The sequence below is a fragment of the Arvicola amphibius genome, chromosome 15 (genome assembly GCF_903992535.2).
Source record: "Arvicola amphibius chromosome 15, mArvAmp1.2, whole genome shotgun sequence".
Lineage (NCBI taxonomy): Eukaryota > Metazoa > Chordata > Mammalia > Rodentia > Cricetidae > Arvicola > Arvicola amphibius.
In genome coordinates this window covers 12,227,682-12,247,157 of record NC_052061.1, presented here as the reverse complement: position 1 = coordinate 12,247,157, position 19,476 = coordinate 12,227,682, and positions in this window count along the sequence as shown.

The following is a 19,476-nucleotide window of genomic DNA, read 5'->3' as shown; positions in this document are numbered from 1 at the left end:
AGAAAACCAACAGAACCCCTAAGCCACATCATCTAAGCCCTTACTTCTTTGTCTCCCGAGAGAACGCCATGGTTGTTTCTTGGCCTCAAATGTGACTGCAGAGAGGCTTTATGGTACCTCTGTGGGATCCTGAGGTTTTAGGTGCCCCATAGGTAATCCAAGTGTGCATCCCAGCCCACGCCCTAGTCCCACAGATGGTCCCGGGCCAGATGGCTCAGGAGGAGGCGAGGGTCAGGCAGAGGCAGCCCAGGTGTTTGTGGTGGCAATGAAGAGGTACAGGGGAGAGTTCACCTGTCCACCTCTTACCCTCCTCTGAAGAGGCACTGGCCGGCTCCAGCAGATGTGCAGTCTGGGAAGGATTCCAGATATCATGTAGGGAAAGTAGGCAATTAACCCCATGCCAGGGCCCGTGCTGGCAAAGTGGGCAGCAGTGAGGGTGTGATGGGTCATTAGGCTCTTCTGTTCACATCTCCTGCCTTCAGCCAATGACCCTCCCCCACTTCTAAGTGGAGGTTGACTTTCTACCTCAGCAACTTCTCCCCGCCACCCCTCAGTGTGTGCTGCTGTGTCTTCCACAGATGCCGAGAAGGAGAAATCCAGCAGCGGTGCTGAGCCTCATGTAGAAACAGGAAAAGAAGAGCCCACTGTCTCTCACCACTTGCTGGAGCAAGAACCCCACAAAACAACTCATCCTTCTGTGACCCTAGGTTTTAAAAGAATGTTCTAGACTAGTAGATACGTACACATGCATTCATGTTCAGGGCAGGAAAGAACACATGCAACTATGAGACATGCGTATAAACCAACAAGCAATTTCAAAACTCCAGAGGGCTGTCCTTGCAGATAAACACCCGGAAGTGTGATCCATTCACACTGATGTGGTAATAGTAGTCAACTCTGAAGAAAGCTCTGTAAAGGAGCATGCTCAGATGCAAGCAGAGCATCATCCAGTCCTACTGTGTGCTTAGCACAGTTCCAAGCAGTCATATACCTAGTGCCTCAATTTCATTCCTTCAGTAACTGGCGTGCCCGGACCTTCATAGCCAATTGCAGAGTTGCAGCAAGAGACTCAAGTACCCTTGGTGCTCTCCCCTGAAGGTCACATCATTGCACGGGATCAAAACCAGGGGAGCCCAGGTTGACTCCAGAACCTCCCATCAGGTCCCAGTAGCTGAGAGTGCATTCTCAAGGGCAGTTGGGCAGGGCTTGTGAAAGACGTTTGCGTTTACCCCACAAGCAAGCTTTTTCTAATTCGTCATTAAATGGAGGCTGTGCATTAAAATAACCAAGAAAGCCCAAGCTCTGACCTTGGGCTTCTAATTTCTCCCTCTGGGGTCAGGCCTGCCCACTGTACATTTTAGACTCTTGCTCCAGGGTTGAGGGGCTATGCCTTAAAGATCGGGCAGTGAGGATTGCCTTAGTGGGGGGTGGCCCTGCTTCATCCGTCAACAGTGTGAGTCTGTTCATTTCTTGTAGGGACTTTCAGGTCTGGCCTAACTTTTTGTCCCAGACGTGGCCGTGAGTGGGGTTGGCTATCGGGTCAGGGAAGGGCAGGCCACGAGAGGGAGGAGTGATCCATTTGATTTGGCTGATTTCACACAGTGATGGCTCTGCCTAAGCCTCTGGATCTGCAGAGAAAGGAGAGAGGCCTAGGATGGGCCTGCTGGTGGTGCAGAGAACAAAGGTGTGGATTCTCCAATGCTTCTGTGCTGGGTGCAGCCAGGAGACACAGCCACGAGTTATGGGCCCAGCCACCTCCTTCCAGACTGGGTCTGGTCCTGCAAGTGAGCCACATTAGAGGACAACGTGAGGCCCAGGAGCTCAGAGTGAAGTGGGTCATGGGGAAGGTCTGGGGCGGGGGTGGGGTGGGGCGGGGTACAGTAAGCGCAGGTGCAGGCTTGGCAGTGGTGACATGGGGGTTTTGTTCAGCCCTTGGTGAGGATGTACAGTTCTTTGTTCTTTCCAGCCTCATCCACTAACTGAGCAAAGGAACCCTGCTGACATTCCCAACACTGTCAGTCAGCTTGTCCACCCTCTGACAAAATGCCTGGGACAATCAGCTTTCAGAAAGAAAGGTTTGAGTCATGACTTCAGAGACTCCAGACCGTGATTTCTTTGCCCCGTCGCTTTGGGTCTAGAAGCAGAGCATCCTGTCAGGAGATCCATAGTGGAGCAGAGCTGCCTACCTCCCAGCAGTGGGGAAGCAGAGAGAAAAGAAGGGATTAGGTTCCCAAAATCTCCTCCAAGGGCACAGCCTCAGTGACCTAGCTTCCTCCATTAGGACTCAGTTTCTCCTAAAGGTTTGTCACCTTTCAGTAGTGACCCAGACAGTTAACCAAGCCTTCAATGCATGGACCTTCAGGGCACATTGAAGATCTAAACCATGTCAGGAACCGACTGTCCAAGACTGTCAAGGTGAAGTTGGAGATGTGTATCAGGAACCCGAGGCAGAAGAATCGCAGTCTCAAGGCCAGCCTAAGCTACAGGCAGAGTCTTGCCTCAAAAACACAAGGGCTGGGGGCATAGTTCAGTGGTAGAGTACTTGTACAACATGTCCAAGTCCATGGATTTCACCCCCGACTGCGCGCGCGCACACACACACACACACACACACACACACACACACACGAGGAAGTGAGGTTCCTATGCTGGACTTTGTAGGAAGAGTTAAAGGCTTGGGGAGTGCAAAATTACTTGTCTTCTTGGACAGGTAGCATTATTGGTGCTTACCTTCCCTGCGGAAGGACAGTTTTTTTTTTTTTTAATCTAGCTTATTCTTTGCATTCTTATTTCTGTCTCGCAGATGAGAAAACGGATTCAAACTCAAGGATGTTGGCTTACCCGCACCAAGCTTGCCTCCTCTGTGGTTGCTATCTACCAAGGCTTGCACAGCGTTCAGGGACCCAGACCAGCTGACCAGCCATAGCTCAAATCTTGGCTCTGGTACTTCTCTTGGCTCGTGCATCTTGGGGGAATCATTCCGTGTTTGTGTGTGTCGGTTTTCACGTGTACGAACTGAGATGATAGCTGCAGCAACCAACCCCACAGTGGCTGCTGGGGGAAGGCGTTGGTCTTCTGCATCCATCACACACTCAGAATAAAGAGTGCCTGGTGGGGAAGCTGCTGTCATCTTGAAAATCCTCATCGGACTCTCTCCCCTTGAGCCTTGTGGTCCTCGGGTTGAATTAAAAAACACAAACAAGCGATTATTAGTCTCCCTCTCCATTCCTTAATCATGGGCAGCACCAAGAATTGTTCCTTAGTTCACTGTGTCCCCTGTGGTGCCCAGAGATGATTTGATGGGCAGAGCAAGTGGTGGGGGAGCCATTTGCTGCTGCAGCAGAAAAACTGAGGGCAGGGGCAGTCCCCAGCAGACTCAGGTGTGTGAAGAATGAGCTCTGGGCACCCGCATTTCTTTGTGCCCCTAAATTTGGTCCTTAGACAGAGGGTGTCCAGGCCTGTGTTTGTTTGCTAGAAGCACATCCTGGCTTCCTGGAGGGGAGCTGATGTGGTCTAAGAATGAGTCTATCTGGGGGTGCAACGGTCTACAGCCAGCTAATACAAAAATAGACCTGTTTCCCCAGCCCTTTTATTCCCTACACAATGGGATCTCCAGGCCACTCTTTCTTTCTCTTCCCCACAACAATGATGCCATCAATACCCTCCTGGGGACTCCTTTATTTGAAGGCTGGGAGCTGTGAATTTTAGCGTTGCAGATAATCTCACTGGTTACAAAATAGTCTAACCAAAGTGAGCTATCCAATTGCCCACTGAAGCTGGTTTTCTAGAATTGATTGGGCTTTTATTAGCTGAGTTCTTCTCAGCCTCAACCCCGGTCCTCTTTCGCTGTCTGAATGTCCTCTGCCGATGGGGGGACGTTTTTTTCCAGAAAGTCACAAAACTTGACTTTAGCCCACGACTGAGCCCCTTGTAGAACAGGTGTATATCCGAACTGCTCTCAGAGGGCGCGTGCTCACACAGGGCGCACGGTCTGTTTCCATGGGTAATGGTTTGGTGAACTGAGTCAGGGCTTCTGAAATGTTTCCCCGACTCACTAAATTCTCCTCTGACCTCGTGTTTCTCAGGCAGGGAAACCAAGGCCCAGAGAAGTGATGCCTCAGTTCAGTGAGTGGGGCGGGGAGGACTCAAAACTCTGCCCATTGTCTCCCAGACTGTGGATGGCACCAGGCGGCTTCAGGTGGCTGGGGCATTACACAGCGCTACAAACAGCCATAGACTGAGGAAGTGACCCTGACCAGCTATGTTCACTCCTCTTGAACTTACCCCCTTGCCAAACAAATACAGACAGAGCCGCTGGTTGAGGACCAGGGACAGTATCTGCTTTGAATTTCATTTCATTGCGTTGTTTTCATTGTGTTTATAGTTAATATTCCACCTAATACAGTACTTATTTTCCACTTAGAGTTTTTAATGAGTATTTTTAAATGACTATTTTTCATAGATTTGAATAATTGTATTTAACTGTTAGAGTGAGTTTACACTAAAGTCGAGTATCAAGGCGTTTGGTATGTGGGTACCGCACGGGCAGTGTTTCCTTCTATGCGGTGGCCTTTACAGATGACTCAAGTCTGTGGGGTGTCCTGAGCCAAGATGCTGCCTTTGAGCTTATGTCTTGTCCTCCGTGGGTGACAACCCTTTTGTAGTTGGTGACCTTTTCCTCTGGTAGAAGCAGCGTCTTGCTGTTATGGGGTGACATAAGGAGTATTCCTAGCTCCTGTTTTGGGCTGAGGACCCTGACTCAGCTCTGCCTGGTTGCACCACTGCAGATGAACCCTGCCTTCTTGCCCTGACCATGTCCTCGAGGGTGTGTGAGAAGCCGCGACTGAAGGGAAGCTATGCATCATTAAAGAATCTGAAATGGTTTCTGCACTGTGATGGGTAACCCCATAGCCAGACTGGGGATCCAGACAACCTTTCTATTCCATCTTAGGGACCTGCCTCGCCTCTCTTGGCTTGCCAGAGTGGGAGCCAAGACCCCCTTATCCATTCTGTGGTGTACATGTGCACCTTGCTTGAGAGGCTAGCATCCCAGGGGAGCTGCTGAGTTAATTTGGCACATGAGGGAGAAACAAGGAGGTTGGGAATTTTATTCACAGGAAGGCTACTGTTACCATGGCCACCAGTAACTCCCTAAGGATACAGGCCCCCCATACTCTCTGCGAAGAACCCAGTGGGCACAGGTGGGATTTAATTAGCTGAGTTGGATAGACTTCCCTGGAATTATCCTTTCATTTAGAACTGTATTTTGAACATATGTGTGACAGTGCAGTATACAAATCTGGCCATCTCTGGGTTCCATCCAGAACAAGTAGGCCCGTGGACCTACTTCCTGAGCGATCAGAAAAGAGTACTGACTATCTCTGGTTTTTTGTTTGTTTGTCTGTTTTGTTTTGTCTAGAAAACTAAGTTTAATACTAAAGCCTCCCAGGAGAGGGGGAAAGGAGACATGGCAAAGACCATTTCTTAAAAAGTAGAGTATAAGCCAGTTGTTTCCCAGGCTTATAGTCTCAATACCTGGGAGGTGGAGAAAGGAAGAACGGCAGTTCAAAGGCAGCCTGGGCCACATAGCAGGACTCTGCCCTGACCTCTGTCACACCCAGAGTAGTGAATAGATCTTAGTCTCTATGGGTTGTATGTTGGGATGGAGCATGAAGTAACACAAGTGTGACCTCGCCCTGATGGTGCTTACCATGGATGTGGAGAAACTCACCCTCGGGTTCAGGCATCAACTCCTCTCTAGAAAGATAGCATTCAGATGATGTTCCAAGAATGGCAGTGAAGGGAATCCAGACAGGGAAGGCACAGGAGGGCCCAGAGTTGGGAATGGGAAGCTAGCCAGCCCATGGTACTATGGAATGGCAGGGCCCTTCCCTGGAAGGCCGGGCAGGAAACTTACCCAAGGTCAAGCAAGATGCTGCATTTGTCCCAAGGCAGACCTGGTGGCATCTAGTTCAGGGTGACCTCAGCTCATCTCTGGCAAAAGAGCGTCAGCTCCACTTTGCGGTGTCACTGGCCCCTGGCAACATTCCGTCAAGTTGTCTGCTGCGCATTGCTAAGCACAAGGAGCAGAGCCTGTGGGGTGAGGGGGTGCCGTGATGAGAGGTGATGTCCTGGGTCTCCAGGACCATCACTGAGTCTATGCAGTGACTGGGGGCTGTGACATCACGGCTCAGAGGGGTTTGCAACTCAAACTCATACATCTTTATATGTCTACAAGTGAGCAGGGCTCTTGTTTAAATTATTATATTATAGGCAGGCACTGTCCCATAAAACCTGGACGGCAGATCTTTCTTAGTCATCCATGTCTCTGATGTGGCATTGAGCAGGCAGTTGCCCTGGAATTATTTTACTGTTCCAGGCTGAGGCCAGGCTGAGACATAGTTCTCTCTCTCTCTCTCTCTCTCTCTCTCTCTCTCTCTCTCTCTCTCTCTCTCTCTCTCTCTCTCTCTCTCTCTTTCCCCTCCCTCCCTCCCTCCTTCCCTCCCTCCCTCTCCCCTTTCTCTTTCTTTCTCTTTGTCCCCTGAGATAAAGTCTGGCTATGTGGTCCTGGCTACCCTTGAACACAAGACCCTCTTGCCTCTGCTTTCATAGTGCTGGTATAACAGAAGTACACTAACATACACTGCCTGTATAGCTTTAAGCTTCTGTTAAGAAAAGCTGGTGAGATTGTCTAGCAGGTAAGAGCACTTGCTCTGCAGACCTGAGTTTGAATCCCCAAGTAAAAAGCCAGCCATGGCTGTAAGGGTTTGTAACCTCAGGATTAGAGAATGACACATGTGGATCCCAAGAGCTGGCTGGCTAGCCAGCCCAGCTAAAAGCTTCCTGCTCAGTGAGAAACCATGTCTCAAGGCAGAGAGCAATAGAGGAAGACATTTGATGTCTTTATTTGGCTTCTATATGAATATGCCTGGTAGTCTAAGCCCATATACTCACATGCATATACCACATACACGTGTAATACACACACACACACACACAGAGAGAGAGAGAGAGAGAGACAGAGACAGAGACAGAGACAGAGAGAGACAGAAAGAAAGAGAAAGAACAGGAATAGATGGATGGAGATACAGAAAGACAAAGACACTGGTCCAGTACCCGGGACTTGCCCAGAGCAGCTTTCATCCAGCCCTTACTACACTCCTAGGTGTTGGGAGCAGTGAGCCCCCAGATCCTGAATTTCTTGTAAACAACTTGTTTTCCCCGGATCTGAGTGCCTACAGCTGCTCTGAGCACGAGACCCTCAGGAGTTCCTGATGGCAGGAGAGTGGTTTCTGGTGCGTTTGGCTGGGGGCATGGCTATCTCTATATATATGCTGCCCCTGAACACAATAAAGGGGGCATTCTTGGGGCATTCTGGCTTCAAGGTTGACCTGTGTCTCTGTCTCTCTGTCTGTGTGTTTGTGTGTTTCAATCTCCAGCCCCTTGCCTGGTTCACAAACGGTATGGCGGTGCATAGAGTGCAGACGGGCGTTGTGCGCTGCACCTAGGCGAGCATTAAATTCATCTCCATGTTAAAGACGTGGCATCCAAGCCATAGGGAGGTTGCATATCTGACCCAAGGCCCCCAGGTTGTTTGCGGTAAAGTTAGCAGGTTGAACCATGTGAGTCGGTTTGGGGGATGTTGTGGCAGGACTATGCTGCTCCCATGCTCAGGGCAGCCTGGCCCCAACTATGTAGCAGGAATGTTTGAAATGGCAGCCTTCCATTTAAGAGGTGTAACTTACCATACACATAGTGCACCTAGCAAAACGCTGCTTATTGAGGGGCCAGTCTGCTCATTGCCTGCCCATGTGCTCTGAAAAAATTATGAGTATGAAGAAGACACCAGGTTGCCTGACTACCTCACCTCATTAAGTAGGAGCTAGGGCTAATCCATGTACCTGTCTGATACAGTAACAGACTCTCACTGTTTCAAGTGTGGTCTCAAGACCAGCAGTATAGACCTGTCTGGGAAACTTGGTACAGAAACAAATACCAGACCAATGGGCTAGAATGCACACTGTCACAAGCTTCCCCAGGATCCTTACACACCATGGTCTGGAGATGCCTCCACATAGATGCTATTGCTGCCAGATCCTTCATCCTGACAGTTGAGCTGGGGAGAAGAGTTAGCAACCAATGAAGCATCACAGATTGCACCCAGCAGGCTGGAAGGCTGAAGGCGGCAGGGTGGCAGGAGCAGAATTCTGCTCTGAGAATGTCACTGGGATGCACTGGGGAACCTGTAGGAAGAGTCTGCCTAGAGGAAGGGTGGGTACTGGGGTATGCCTAGGATGGGGAAGGTGTGCTAGCCTGACACGGACGGAGGGTGCTCCGGAAGCCTGTCTCATGACCTGGAAATAATGCCATGAGCTTCCTGAGAAACCTCTGGGTCTTTGCAACTGGTCAGGTTTGAAAGATTGTTTTTTTCTTTTTGTCTTGTTATTTTTGTTTTTTCAAGACTAGGTTTCTCTGTGTGTCCCTGGAGGTCCTGGAACTCACTCTGCAAAGCAGGCTGGCCTCGATTATGAGGCATGTACCACCACCACCTGGTATCTGATTGTTTTTGAGGATTCCAGTTTCCCATCTCTTTATCTTTCTACTTCCTTCTAGTACACCCTAACTCTTGCCCCAGAGTCTTTGCAGTGCTTTTCCAACATTTCTGATTTTAAGATATGTCTGGTTGGCTTTTCCAACTTCTGTTCCTGCTCTTGGGACAGCTCCTTGTGCAAACACATGGTATCCGGAGGTATAGAATGCACCAAGCCCTTGAATCAGATAAAGTCCCTTCTTGGCTGCGTGGGAAAAGGCATGGGAACCCAAGCACACCCATACACCTTCGTGTTTCAATGTCTCTTGACGATGATATTTTCTTCAATAAAAATTTACTTAGTGCCATGCGCTATTCTAGCCACGGAATAAGCAGTCAATATCCAGTAGGCTCTACAGGCCACAAATTTAAGAAATGAACTGATAATATTCTTGAAAGCAAAAGGTGTTGATTAGAAAATGAGACGATATATTTAGATGTTCTGCCATAGTTCAATTCATAGTAAGTGGTCAACTTGGCCTGAACCAAGTCAAACTTTCCTACTCAAATTGATTCCACCAGGTCTTAAGGGAAGGTGGTGGCATTTGGAGTTAGATATGAGTTGGATTCTTTCCTTTTTAGTACTAAACACCAGTGTGAAAATACTGAATACCTTTGTGCCTCGACTTCCCTATTCTGTTGTAGACTAAAGTGTGCCACCAGAGGCAAGATGGGAGCAAAATTTAAGGAGGTTTCCACTGTTAAAGTCATAAAAACGTGGAGTTGACACTAGTATGACCTCAAGAATAAGTACCTCCTTCCTTTACTTTTGCATCCCACGTGCCTAAATAGGCCTCTCTTAGCTCCAGCCCCACCCTGCACTGTACCTGCCTCTTATGGCTGTCACTTCAGAGGCTGTCACATCAGAATTCCCTGAGATGGGGCAGATACACACCAGTATTTCTACAAGCTGCTGGCTCCTTGCTCCCCACAGAAGGGAATGTGACATTCCAGCTGAAGCTCAGACCTGGCGTCCTTTTCTGCTCGAGTACAAGAACCTAAGAGAAAGCAGGGGTGTGTCCAGATGCTGTGAGCGCCTGTGAACAGCAAAAGGCTTAGTCACCTCTGTGTCCCGGGCTCAGTGAGTTTGCTACGATGACCACACACAGCTGGTGCGTCTCAGGATAAAAAGGTGTGACCAAACCCCAAGGACAGGCAGGTGTACCTTCAAGCTTTGGCATGGGATCTCACCCGTCCCCTGAGGAGATGTGGTCAAGCCCAGAGGGGTCGGGAAGCCAGCACTCATCCTCTGGAACCGGGCACTGGAATCCCCACGAAAGCACCTGCCACTGATGATCCAGTGTGGGGTGCCTAATGAAAAATGGCCGGGCTATTAGTGCTTTGCAAATTAAGGGTGCTTTCATTTATTACCATGCTCCACTAAGGGTGAGCATTAATTTTTTTTCTCAAAGCAAATTCACTGGAAACAGACAGTTTAGAATTTATGCTTATAATGATGGCTACATGGGCCATTAAGACCACCTCTAAGTGAGCTTAATTTGTAGCAGATAAATGTATATGTCTACATATTTTTCAACATAGTTTATGGTGCATCTTGCACAGCTGCGCCCAACTGATTAAATCCTCACAAAATTTAAATAGGAAACCCATTACGTAGACAGTATTAGAGCCATTCATCATGGAAGCAGTTTCGAGTTAACTCTTTCAGTGCTGCAAAAGGAAAAGACTGGAGAGAGGGGGGGGGAGGGAGGGAGGGAGGGAGAGGGAGGGAGGGAGGGAGGGAGGGAGAGGGAGGGGGAGGGCGGGTGATGGGAGCATGCTCGAGGATGCTGGAGCTTCCTGCTGGTTTGATTTCTTTGTTACCTCCACTTCGTGGAACACTTAGGGCCATTCTACACATCCTCAGTGGATACAGAATGAAATTTTAACTCAAGGAGACCAGATATGATACCGAGACGAGTATCTGGATCCTGGTTACCTGGTGCTGGTTGACTTCACAGTTCCACACTCATTGACGTCCACACAGACCCAGGTTAGAATGTGTAGATCACAATAATCAGCAGCATGATAGAAGGGACTGATAGAGACATGGTCCCTGGCCTTAGCACACGTGGCAATGAGTGACTGGAGAGGCAAGTTTCCAGTGGCCAGCACCGAGCAGACATCATCAGCCTTCAATGCAGAGACACTTGACTACTGTTTTGTAGCAGATGAGGTCCTTTGGCATGCCACCAGGGGCTGGCTCCTTTGGCGTGCCACCAGGGGCTGGCTCCTTTGACATGCCACCAGGGGCTGGCTCCTTTGGTGTGCCACCAGGGGCTGGCTCCTTTGGTGTGCCACCAGGGGCTGGCTCCTTTGACGTGCCACCAATGGCTGGCTCCTGAAACTCTGAGTTTGAGGAAGGGGACAGCAGAAGCTGATAATCCGAACTGGTATAAAGTTCAGGCTTCCTAACTTCATGGTCCCCTGATGCTGGAATTCCCAGTGCAGCAGGGGCGCAAAAGGGGTCAGAGCCCTGCTGAATCATTTATAGGGTTAGCATGCATGTGGGTCCATTTCCACAGTGTGGGTCCCATGTGCTGGTGGGCTTGGTTCTCTCTCTCTCTCTCTCTCTCTCTCTCTCTCTCTCTCTCTCTCCCTCTCTCTCTCTGTCCTTTCTGTCTTTTTGCTCTTCTGTTTTTCACCATGGGTTGGAGCAATAAAAACTACAAGGTGTCAATCTCTCTGTCTTGGAAACTCCCTTTGTCCCCAGAGCTTTGAGAAGTAAATGACTCTTCTCCATAAATAATACAGACAGCACGCATCTTTTCAGGATGGGAAAGGGTGGTGATTCAAACGGATAAGCCTTTGGCCAACATCGGTACAGAAAACAATTCTGGAGTAAGGACCTCATAGAGCTCAAGTCTGTTAGATCAGAGGTCAAGTCTGTTTGTGACATTGTGTGACCTGGTGCCTGCTGGGTAAGCTGAGGGCCGATTTCCTGTTCTATAAAGATGGGAACAGTAATGGTGCTTACCTCGTCCAGATATGTTGGCAAGGCGAGACTGTCCCCATGGCATCTGCTGTGAAGGCCTGAGTCTGAAATGTCCCACAGGCTGAAGGTTTGAAGTCTCTCAACTCCAGCCCTATTATGGGAAGCCGCGGGACGTTTAAACAGTTGGGGCACCGCTGGCTAAAGTGGGTCACTGGGAACAGGCCTCTGGATCTAGTCCAGTTCTCCCTGGTTCTTGGTCTGGCCTCTGTGTGGAGAACTTTGCCACAGGCTCCTGTTTTCACTGAGGTGTGAGCCATTCTGCTTTGCTTCACCTACCATTATAAAGTCAACCTCTCTGAAACAGTGAGCCAAATTAGCCCCTCCTCCTCTTCGTCACTTCAGTCACGTAGGGTGATATTTAAGAGGAAGCAGCTAACACATCCCCCGTGCCTGACGTTTGACAGGAATGTCAAGACCCTGACATCGACTTGTTCCCAATTGGAAAGAAAGAATAGATATCAACACTGGAAATTTTAAACCATTGAGATGCAATCAGCTATTGGAATACACTCCAGCTATTGCAGGAGAAACTTTCCCGTGAGCATCCAGGAAGGCTTTGTGCATGTAGCTGAGCATCAAAGGAGGGGGAGGGGCAGTTTTCCTGGTTTATAAGGATTGGACACGTGTTGGAATGGAAGCCACACACACACACACACACACACACACACACACACACCTGTGTAGCTAGCTGGGCAGGATGGAAAGTCTGCCGAGGCCTTAGCTGCTTTGGTCTTCCTAAAGCCCAGGTGCTAGGCAGCCAAGCCAGAGCCAGGAGATAGAGGAGAGCAGGCAGAAAGGAAGAAGTTGGAGGTGGGAGGCAGGATGGGGGAGGGTGTCAGGCAGGCAGTCTCAGGATCCTGAAGATCTCTGGGTGCTTTATTCCCAAGTTAACAGGGAAGGGAGCCTTTGGAAAGTTTTCATCAGGAGCCCAGGAGCACTGTGGGACTGGATTTGCATTTTAGAAGCCTCTCTTCTGCAGCCACGTGGAGAATAGCTTAAAAGGAATGAGGACCTTGGCAGGGGGAGCAGCTGGGAGACAATAGCAGGTGTCTCATTAGTGCACAGTGAGGTCCAGGGCCGGGGGAATGGGGTGGAGAGAGATTTCAGAATCGTCCAGGTTTTAACTGAAGATGGGGAGGAAGGGAGGGGCGTGGCAGAGAGGAGACTGAGAATACAGCACGGTGCCAGGCCAGGCAGAGGGAGATGGGTCTGGGGAAGAGAGGAAGGCAAGAAAATGGAAGCAGCTGGGGGCCTTTGGGCAAAGTGGGAACTTTTATCTGTTTATGCTAGTCAGCACAGCCTGACCCACCTCCTAGCCAAGGAGCATTTAGTAGCTGGGCAATTTCACCTCAAGTTCCAGCAAATAGTTGCAGGCACCCAGCAAACCTCTTCCTAAATATGTGCCTTGCGAGAGTGAAGACTCCGGCTGTTTATTAACTCTGGGTCAAGTGTAAACAGCATGCTTCTCAAGTGTGACCAATTAAGGGCCCTGTCAAGGTATGGCTGTCTCTGTCTGAAAGGTATCAGATGAAATGTTCTGTTCTAAGTGTTCAATTTCACCTGTCAGAGTTCCCGAGTTGTCACCATCGGGTGCCCAGCTCTCTGAATGGCATGATTTATTTGCACATTGTCCCTCTTCTAAAGAACGTGTGACTCTCGGCCTTCCTTGTCCTTCCTGAATCAAAACTACTGGGTCTTACAGATGAGACTGGGTGATGATGTAACAGGCTCAACAAGAAGGTCAGTAAAGAGAAGAGATTGGATCCGAACCCAGGGCCTGAGCCTCGGCTTCAGCCACTGTCCCACGGCTCAGTGCTCTCTCTAGGCATTTGGCTGTGCTTAGACAAGGGTGTTCGCTGTCTGCACCCCACCCCGCCACTGCCAGACTGTAGCAACACTGACCTGAGTCCTGACTAGCGAGCCTGGTGTGACATAGTGGCCTAACACATGCAGACGTGGTGGTTAGTTGGCACTTGGCAGCTTCATTGAGACTTTCTTGTCCCATATTGTCCCACAACTGTCAGCCATGCTTTCTAAGTCACCTGTCTACATAGATAGTGGCTCTATCAAGGCCTCCCTGAATGAGCACAGGCTGGCTCTATCAAGGCCTCCCTGAATGAGCACAGGCTGGCTCTATCAAGGCCTCCCTGCATCATATCCCCCTTCTGATCAGTCTCTATCCTGCCTGCCTGGTTCACTGATCTCTGAACCAGTTCACGGCTCACGACCCCTAGGAAAGCCTCAGCTTCCTGCCTCCTTCCCCCGAAATGCTCACATCAATAGAATCTCATGTAGTGTGGTTCATTTATTTGTTTGCTGGCTCTCCTCCTTCCTTCCTTCACTCTTTTCTTTGTGAGCTGGTGAGAAGGGTCTTGCAAATGTAGCTAACACTGACCTGGACCGTCCTCAAATTCAGGCTCCTTCTGTTTCTACCCCGAGTGCCGCCCTACAGGTGTGCGCCACCACAATCTTGTCTACATGTTTCTCTGAAGTGTAGATTCGAGAGCCCAGTGACTTCCAATCTTTTCTTCCAGCTCACTTATCCCTTCCCACTCAGCTTTCCAGCAAAACACTGCCTTACTGTCTTGCAGTGACTGTGCCAGAGGCGAGGCCAGCTTCAGAAACACCTCAGGCCTCCAGGGTCTCAGGACTGGTAAAACTAATGGCAGCCGCCACCACAACCACCTTGCTAAGAATGTTTCAAACATCGTGGGGCCACATCTGTATTCTGGGATTGATGGCGTATTCTTTGCCGTTTCATGGTAGCATGAGCTATCTCTGGGGTAGGACGCTGGGTCATCTGGTTAATTTCGTAAGGAACTGCCGGAGTTTTCCCAAGTGCCGGTAACATTTACACTCCCACCAGCGAAGCATGACAGTTCCCATTGCTTCACGTTGTTTTTGACATTTAGTCATGACTCGTTTTGAATGTTAGCCATTTCAGTAGGCTCTTACCATCCTTGTAATTTGAGTTTCTCTAATAACAAATGATGCTGAACACCTTTGCACCAGCTTCTCCGGGTGTCTCCCTTTGTGATATGCCATTTCTGAGTCTTTGGCTCATGGGAGAGGTGCTTCTTTTAATTATTTAATAATTAATATCTTCTAAGTGTGTGGCTTCCTTTTCTTTTTCTATTTTTTTAAAAAATATTTTTTGACTTTTAATTTAGGTAAAATCTAATCTATCAAGTGTTGGTGATTTGTGCTTTCAAGATCTTGTTCAAGAAACTCCTCCCAGCTCAGAACCATGAAGGTAGTCCTGAGTTCGAGAGTTTTCTTGTCTACATTTAGGCCTCCTTAGGTCTTACACAGATTAACTGAATCCTGTACAGTGAGAGGTAGGACTTAGAGTTTCCCCAGAGTTATCTAGCTACCCTAACACAATTTGTTGAAGTCTCTGTTGCCACTCTGAATTTCCTGAGACATGTAAAAAAATTCAGTTATCCTTGGGTATGTAAATTCTTACTTGTATTTAATTGTTCTACATATCTGTCCTTATGCTAATATTACACTGTCTTGACTTTTTAGCTTTCTAGTGAATCTTTAAATTAGATGGTATGAACCCTCCAACTTAAAAAAATGTTTTAGCACTATTGATCTGTTGTATTGTCATATAAATTTCAGGATGAAATTGCTACTTTCTTAAAGAAGTTGGTGTTTTTGCTGGGTTTCACACACACACACATATACATATATACATACATATATATATATATATATATATATCTCCAATTGTCATGTTAAGAATATTAAGTCTTCCAGGACTGGGGCTACATCTCTGTTGATAGAGGCTTGGCTAGTGCATGAAGCCCTGGGTTCAACCCTGAGGATCCAAACTGGACTTGGTGGCCCATGCCTGCAAACCCAGACAGATCATAATGACTTCAAGAACACCCTGAGCTGCATGAGATATAGGTAGGTAGGTATGTAGGAAGGAATGAAGATAGATAGATAGATAGATAGATAGATAGATAGATAGATAGATAGATAGATAGAGTTTATGAACATTGTGTATCTCCATCTATTTAAACCTTCGGTTTATCTCAGGAACATTTGCTGACCATTAACTAAAGGCTAGGTTTTATGCAAAGTGTGTTGCAACATGTTTTTCAAATGAAATCATTCTTAAATGTAATTTCCCAGTTGTTTCCTGAAGGTTTTTCTACATTTATTGTGCATTCTTTGATGTTACTCTCTTTACCTATTTCTTGGAACTTGTGGCAATGGCAGTGGGCAGGAGCCAGACACTCAGCTCTGCCTGAAGCAGCCCAGAAGGATCTTTGCAGAGGTCTTCATTCATATAAAGAAGGATTTATGACTTTTGCTACTGAAAAAAAATTCAGGACAACTCAGTCTGAAACAGAGTTGTAGTTTATCAAGAAAGGGTTTTTAGCATAGATTGGAGTGGGTAAGCAGAATGTTCAATAAGGATATCATACACCCAAGGGTAGGTGCAGGCTTCTCAAGAGAGAGGATTGAGCTTACCCAAGGGTGGGTGTAGGCTTCTCAAGAGAGAGTTGAGCTTACCCAAGGGTGGGTGTAGGCTTCTCAAGAGAGAGTTGAGCTTACCCAAGGGTGGGTGTAGGCTTCTCAAGAGAGAGTTGAGCTTACCCAAGGGTGGGTGTAGGTTTCTCAAGAGAGAGGATTGAGCTAACCCAGGGGTGGGTGTAGGCTTCTCAAGAGAGTTGAGCTTACCCAAGGATAGCTGTAGGCTTCCCAAGAGAGAGGACTGAGCTTACCCAAGGGTGGGTGTAGGCTTCTTAAGAGAGAGGATTGAGCTAACCCAAGGGTGGATGTAGGCTTCTTAAGAGAGAGAGTTGAGCTTACACTGGGATGGGTTTAGGCTTTTCAAGAAAGAGTTGAGCTAACCCAAAGGTGGGTGTAGGCTTCTCAAGAGAGAGAGTTGAGCTTACCCAAGGGTGGGTATAGGCTTTTCAAGAGACAATTGAGCTTAAGTGTCTTGACAATAGCCAGACATGTGATTTTGGTGGCCATTTTATGCAATTCTCTTTCTTTTTTTTTTTTTGTAGATGTGGTTCATAGGATAGTTCCTGAGGTGCTTTAGAACGGGTGGCCCATAAAGAAGCCAAATCCTAGGTCATAGGGCTAGCATGAGAAGTTAAGATGCTTTTACTAAAAATAGATGGACATTGTCTTATAAGATTCTGAGGAAGTTACAGGTTCACATCAGGGAAAAGAGTAAGGTCACATTCCAAGGTCAGACACAGTCAGGCCTTAAGCAATGGTTTCTGAATATTCAAAATATCTCCATATAGAAGGAATGTTATTTCTATGTAAGCTATCTTCATGGGAAATGTTAAATGTGCCAGAGTTCTTTTTTTAATTGAAAGTTATTTTTCATACAGTATAATCTGATCATGATTTTTCCTTCCCCCAACTCATCCCAGATCCCATCTACCTTTCCAACTCTACACCCTTTCTGTCTCTCTTTAAAAATCAACCAAAAAAATCCTATAAGAATCTCTCTCTCTCTCTCTCTCTCTCTCTCTCTCTCTCTCTCTCTCTCTCTCTCTCTCTCTCATACACACACACACACACACAGACACACACACACACACTATAAATAAATAAAGTCAAAAAAACCAAAAAATCAGAAACCATACCATATAAACAAAAAGACCAATAAGATAAGAAAATCATCAAATCGAAGAGAGACTTTGAGTTCATTTTTTATTGGCCTTCTACTGTTGAGGATGAGGCCTACTGTGAAGTGTGGTTAAACACACACAGTGAAATTCCAACAGAGAAAACTAACTTTTCCTTTGCAAGTGGATACCAATTGAATATAACTTGCTAGGTTAGGAGTGGAAGCCCGTGTCCACTCCTGGCTCAGCATGAGGAACCTGTGCAGGCCCTGTAGTAGTCTCTGTGAGCTCATATCAGTCCTGTTGTGTCCAGAGGACATTGCTTTCCTTGCTGTCATATGTTGTGGGATATTTGTACACTGTGTGAAGATGTGTTTGCTGTGATTGGTATAATTAAAAAGCTGAATGACCAATAGCTAGGGAGGAGGTATGGGAGGGGTTTCTGGGGAGGGAGAGGAGGAACAATCTAGGTGCATGAGAAAGATGCAAGCAGACACGGAGGAAGCCAGATGAGCTGTACATAACAGAACATAGATGAACAGAAATGGGTTAATTAAGTTATAAGATCTAGTTTAAAAAAGCCTAAGCTAAGGCCAAGCTTTCATAATTAATAAGTCTCCATGGCATTATTTGTCAGCTGGTGGCCCAAAGAAAAATCCAACTACTGTCATTCATCCCTTCTGGCTCCTAAAAATCATTTAGCCTCCTCTTCCCTGAACCATAGTTCCCTGAACCATGAAGAGTGAGTGCTCCAAGGTCTCTCATTCCCGTGAGCTGGAACTCTTGATTCTCATCGGACAAAGGCCTTTTAAGAACTTGGGAGTGTACGGCTCTTTTTGCTTTCCATGTCCCCATAATAATTTCCTTGTTTTCCTTCTTGCACTCAACACCACCCTCAGTTAGCTTAATGCTTTTTGAAAGTTATACTTAATATTACAAGTAAGAGAAGTTTATGCTCTTGTTGCGGAGCAAATTTAAGCGGGCAATAGAAAGAGAGGAGTTCAACGGAGGGTTGGTTTGAACCACTAATAACATCTGGGCTCTTTCCATTTGTAGGTACTGTCAATCAGGCTGCTATGAATCTTGCTATATAAATTTTAGTTTCATTTCCATTGGTAAATATTTAGGAGTAGAACTGTTTAGTCACAGAACAAAAAGCTTAGGTGGTTTTTTTTTTTGTTGTTTGTTTGTTTTTGTTTAATTTCACAAGAAGTTTCTGGAACTTTTTTCAAAGTTACTATAACATTTCTATTTTATGTTATTACTAATCAATCATATATGAGTCCCAGCTACTCTATATGCTTCCACAGTTGAGTGCCAGCATACTCCTCCCTTGAGGTATTTGTACATATCATAGTTTTAATTTTTAATGGTGAGCAAGCTTCATGGGCTAACTGGCTAATTAAGCATCTCCTTTCATAAAATATCCTTTAAAATCTCTTACCAAAAGCTTTGGCTTTTTTTTAAGTAATCAAGTTGTCATCAATATTTTTATACTTGGCTACCACTCTTTTGTGGAATATGTGCTTTAAAATGGTCTTCCTGCAATTTTGGCTTTTTAAAATTCCTTTTTAAATAGTGCCTTTGAATGATCAGAACTTCTCATTTTGTCAGCGTTCAGCTTATCACACTTTCATTGCTCTTTGTGACCCACTTAAGAACCCCCCAAAGTACCCACATCATGTTGGCTTTGCCCCCCTCTCCCTGGGATCGTTTTAAATTTTATAGAGTGTGGTTGTTTCCCCCACACACATTGCATCTACTTGTTTCTGTCTATGTGCGACCAGTACTCCACTCTCACTGAAAATCTTTACCCATTAGTCTAAAGCCAATTGGTTGTCTAAATATTAGTTGTATTAATTAAAAAAAAACAAACAACACTTTTTATACTCACTCTTCCGCTGATTGGACATTTTCTATTGGTCATCTTCGTGTTTGCTGACCCTTGACTCTGAATTCCAGCCTGCTGTTTGCCCAGCTATGAGGTCTTCATTATGGTAGAGTAATTTTGGGTTCATCATTTTCATTCAATTCGGTTTTTTTTTTTTTTTTTTTTTTTTTTTTTGTTTCCATCTCTCCCCTGGAATTACCCCTCTCTTTCCCATCATGCATCTCTGCTCTTGCAAGTCCTTGAGCACGTTTGTAATAGCTATTTTAGGGGCCTTTTGTTAATTCCGATGTCTGCACCACCTGAGCACCTGGCTTCTGTTGACCGCTGTTGTCTAGATTACAGGTCACATTTCCTGCCTCCCTCATCTGTTGGTGTTTTATGCTGGGGTGGGTAT